This window comes from Entelurus aequoreus, linkage group LG03 (assembly GCF_033978785.1).
Source record: "Entelurus aequoreus isolate RoL-2023_Sb linkage group LG03, RoL_Eaeq_v1.1, whole genome shotgun sequence".
NCBI lineage: Eukaryota > Metazoa > Chordata > Actinopteri > Syngnathiformes > Syngnathidae > Entelurus > Entelurus aequoreus.
Genome location: NC_084733.1, coordinates 81610245 through 81615572, shown reverse-complemented (window position 1 = coordinate 81615572; position 5328 = coordinate 81610245). Strand labels below are relative to the sequence as shown.

General features: G+C 32.2%; 1 protein-coding gene across 1 annotated transcript in view; it reads left to right on the top strand.

Moving 5' to 3' along the window:
* The first annotated feature begins 2468 nt into the window (after window positions 1-2468).
* LOC133645965 (voltage-dependent calcium channel subunit alpha-2/delta-4-like) overlaps window positions 2469-5328 on the top strand; it is a 90534-nt gene continuing 87674 nt past the window's right edge. Inside the window, exons 1-3 of the mRNA XM_062040889.1 lie at window positions 2469-2550; window positions 4223-4320; window positions 4614-4701. The gene's annotated coding sequence lies outside the window, so the exon portion shown is untranslated. The remainder of the gene's footprint in view (window positions 2551-4222; window positions 4321-4613; window positions 4702-5328) is intronic.

Here is a 5328-nt window from a genome sequence, read left to right as displayed (position 1 = left end):
GAGACACTTGTGATTTAGGGCTATATAAATAAACATTGATTGATTGATTGTTGGGTTCAGCATGATGAATTTTCCTTTGCGGCAGATTGCTCCGCCCACTTCCTGTTAAGAACCAGGAAGTGTTGACAGGGAGGGGACTGTTGCTATGGTGCGGTTACCATGGTACCCTCCTTAAATTGGGTTCAGGTGTGAGCATGGGCAGGGCGATTGGAGGACAAACAGTTTTCGACCGTGTTCGTGACGTGACGTGCCGTATCGTATCATGTGGTGTCGTGTCATATCGTGTCATGTCATGTCATGCCATTCAAGGTCAGCATACTTTGTTATACAACCTACATTTGATTTAATTTAGATAGCTGGAATAAACGGATTGTCATATCCAAACACAGTTCTACAGTACTGGACATTCTATCATTTGCACGCGTCAAACCGGTCAACACAGTCGCCCTCGGTACCAGCCCAAAGGTAAGGGCTGTACAAATACCATAACAATGCAATCCAGTTCCAAAACCAAACCCGACCCAGCAACACTCAGAACTGCAATAAACAGAGCAATTGAGAGGAGACACAAACACGACACAGAACAAACCAAAAGTAGTGAAACAAAAATGAATATTATCAACAACAGTATCGTTATTAGTTACAATTTCAACATAGCAGTGATTAAAAATCCCTCATTGACATTATCATTAGACATTTATAAAAATAAAAGAATAGTGTCACAGTGGCTTACACTTGCATCGCATCTCATAAGTTTGACAACACACTGTGTCCAATATTTTCACAAAGATAAAATAAGTCATATTTTTGGTTCATTTAATAGTTAAAACAAATTTACATTATTGCAATCAGTTGATAAAACATTGTCCTTTACAATTATAAAAGCTTTTTACAAAAATCTACTACTCTGCTTGCATGTCAGCAGACTGGGGTAGATCCTGCTGAAATCTTGAATGAATAGAGAATCCTTTTGAATCGGAAAAATATCGTTTTTGAATCGAGAATCGTGTTGAATTGAAAAAAAAAAATCGATTTTGAATCGAATCGTGACCCCAAGAATCGATATTGAATCGAATCGTGGGACACCCAAAGATTCACAGCCCTAATATATATACCTGTGTGTGTGTGTATGTATATATATATATATATATATATATATATATATATATATATATATATATATATATATATATATATATACTATGATAATACTAAAAAAGATAATAGTTATAACATTAAAAATAAATAAAATACAAAAAATACATGTCAACACAAAACCACAGACATCTGTATTCTTGAATGGCCTTAGAAAGATATAACGACCAACAAGCACACGAAAGGCTCATCAACCACCCACACCCCAGTTGTCTTTCAATCAGGGTTCATTTACAGACCAGTTTTTCCTTACATCTCTGAAAGGCACCCCACAGTTTTTTTTTGTGTGTCATTTTTCATTGTATTTGTTATTGTTATCACTACTATTCTATTTTATTAATGTCTTATATTTTATTCTGACATATATAGTTACTATTTTTCAGATGGTGTTAGTTATTCTGCCTGAAGAGGGATGTTTTCTTTAATCCTCAGTGCCATGTTTTGTTTTTGTTCATAGCGCTGCGTGTGCGCATGTGTATAGTTGTTTGTTTTTTGTGTGTTTTCTTCTTTCTTTGTGTTTGTGTAAAGCACTTAGCTCGGTTGGTAGAGCGGCCGTGCCAGCAACTTGAGGGTTCCAGGTTCGATCCCCGCTTCCTAGTCACTGCCGTTGTGTCCTTGGGCAAGACACTTTACCCACCTGCTCCCAGTGCCACCCACACTGCTTTACATGTAACTTAGATATTGGGTTTCACTATGTAAAAGCGCTTTGAGTCACTAGAGAAAAGCGCTATATAAATACAATTCACTTCGCTTCACTTACACAACGTATAGACACGTGCGTGTGTGTGTGTGTGTGTCATCAGTTACACTGTTCATTGCATCACTTTGCAATTATTATATTCATAACAGTTTCATACTGAAACTAAAGAGTTTTACAAATGTTTTGAAGAAAAATCAACAATACTGCTATATTTTGCACGCACATGCAACATATTCAGTCGTCAGATTGACCATATACACTTATTTTAAGCTGAACAGTCATTTTGTTGTCAAAATGGCACAAATTGATGTTCACTGTGGTCCCTCGCCACTTCGCGGTGTTTCGTTGTTCGTAGAAACAGCGCCATCTTTTGGTGAGATTGGCTCGTTGCAGGTATTCCGTTTATATGAAGATTGACATTTTTAAAGTGTAGCTGTTGACTTTTTGAGGTTATTGGTAAATAAGGTTGCTAACTCCCTGAAAAAAAAGACACGGAAGACATAGTAAACGATATAAATGGTAAAATTCCTCAACATTATTTTGAAAAAACATTATTTTGAAAAAAGTTGGGGACGGAAGTGGTTAAGATTTTGGCGCATGTGCAAACAGATCAGGCAGCTCAGTAAATCAAGCAGTGACAATTTGTATCGGCAGCACTTTCAACTATTAATTCATCTTTTGCTCAAGCAGCGTCTGTAAGTGTGTTAATTCCACATAATAATATTTATTTAACTGTAATGTTTGCTGTCTCGTGTAGTTTTTCCTCGTAGTGGCGCTGGGGCGAGCCATTTCAATATTATGTACAAGCTAATTGCTAACGTCGCTAGCATTATGCTATTAGCTAACAATTACGTTAATTTTGTATATTTAAGGTTTTACTAAATCTTCATTAAACTTATAAAAACTTTCTAACGGCATCTTAGCCCAGAATTTCTACTTTTTATCTCATAATTATGACTTTTTGTCCCAAACTTTTATATCTTCTTATCGCATTGACTTTCTATATCGTAATTATGACTTTGTTTCATAAATTACACTTTTTAATCGCATAATTAAAACGTTTTATCTCAAATTTTGACTCTTTTTTTTTCATAAATATGACTTTTTTTTTATCTTATCATTGAAATTTATTTCATAATTTCGACTTTTTATCTCGTAATTTTGACTCTGTATCTCATAATTATGACTATCTCATAAATTCGACTTTTCTATCTCATAATTATGACTTTCCTATCTCATAATTTAAACAAGTTATCTCATAATTATGACTTTTGATCTCATATTGTCAAATTTCTTATCTCATAATCCACAATTTCCATTCGATTTTGTATCTCATAATTATGACTTTATCTCATGATTTTAACTTTATCTCTTAATCTTAACTATGTATCTAATTTTTGACTTTTTATCTCATAATATTGAGTTTTTATCTCATCAGTAGGATTTTGTCTCATAATTTTTACTTCATTTCATAATGTTCACTTATCTCATAAATTTTGACTTTTTATCTAATAAATTATGACTTTTTAACTCATAATTTCAACTTTTTTCCTCAAAATTGTGACTTTTGATTTCATTTCAATTAGGGCTGCAACTAACGATTAATTTGATAATCGATTAATCTGTCGATTATTACTTCGATTAATCGATTAATAATCGGATAAAAGAGACAAACTACATTTCTATCCTTTCCAGTATTTTATTTTAAAAAAACAGCATACTGGCACCATACTTATTTTGATTATTGTTTCTCAGCTGTTTGTACATGTTGCAGTTTATAAATAAAGGTTTATTTAAAAAATTTTTGCCTCTGCGCATGCGCATAGCATAGATCCAACGAATCGATGACTAAATTAATCGCCAACTATTTTTATAATCGATTTTAATCTATTTAATCGATTAGTTGTTGCAGCCCTAATATATATAAATAAATATAAAATCATATTAAGAAAAAATAAAATAAAATTTTGTGTGTGTATGTGTACATATATATGTGTGTATATATATATATATATATATATATATATATATATATATATATATTTAATATCATCTAATAAAACAAATATCATATATTTTAAAAAATGTTTGTCAAAATTAAACAAATACGAAAATATCTACTTGATTGATGACTATTTGAAAGCAAGCTATCCATCAAATTGTACGTTAAAAATAATCTAATGCATAAGCAATTGTGTAAAAATACACTAATATTTATAGTTGCCAGGCGGCCCTCTGAAAGTTGCCATAACTGTGAGTAGTTATTTTAGGAGGTGTATTACTTTACTACTCCTTAACCCCCACAATAATGGAGCTAAGACTGTAATTATTATTAATAATAAATAACTGTTGATTTTTCCCTCAAAGGCCGCCAAAGATGGGTACATAAATGAGGATTTTTCAAAAAGTATCCATGCGAGATAAAAAGCTGAGGACACGCCTCGGACCACAAACAAGCAGAAATGGTAACTTTGGTTTTAACTTGTGAAAATCCGCCATTGTTTTGTGTCATAAATGTATAATGTCAACGTGATTGAAAAGGTTTACTCTGTAACACACACCGTATTGTTTATGTTCTGCACTGTAAAGCCACATAGCAACTATGATATAATCTTGCTCATACGGTATACATATGTTCATTAATGTGCACTATTCTGAATAAATAAATAAAAAAAACGGCCACTTTAGCTATCAAAAACATATTATGTATATTACAGTAAAGAAAATACTAAAATTTGCCATTTTTTCCCCAAATAAGTGACTACCTGAAGTTGTCAAAGTCGACAAAGAGAAGACTGCTGTAATCATGTGTCCACCAGAGGGCACTGTTGCACCTGCAATAACCAGTAAGTATACCTTAGTAAATGTGTTAGTCATATTTTATATGTTTATTAACTATGCATTACTATAGTGTAACTTTAAATTGTATGTTTTTATGTATTGTACTCACCAAAAAGGAGAGTTTGCCTATTCATTATGGAGTAATTAATTTATTGAATATGAGGAGATGTTGACTGCTTTTTTTTAATTCAATAAAATATCATATAGTCTTAGAAGAAGATTAGGAAACTTTTAGAACAGATTGTGGCCTGGGGAACATTTGAGATTGCAGAGAATGTTCTAATGGTTCGCCCGCGGCACATTCTAAAAAACACTAGTAAAAAAGAAAACATAAAAAGTGAAATAAAAGAGCAAACAGGTGAAATGTAATGAGAAAAAGTTGCAATGGTCATTGTTCAAAAAATAATAATGAATAAAAATCAATGTTATGAATTATTGACCTATTTAAGGTTCCAATTACCTCACATCAAATATTCCACTTTGTAATATTTTGGAAGGAAATACTATATATTAACGATTTGTTCCGATTCTTGGGTGACGATTCAATTCAGAATCGATTCTTGATTCCAACCAATTCTCTCAATTTGGTGTAATAATTATAATACATTTTTCAAAATAGGTTACAGGTTAGA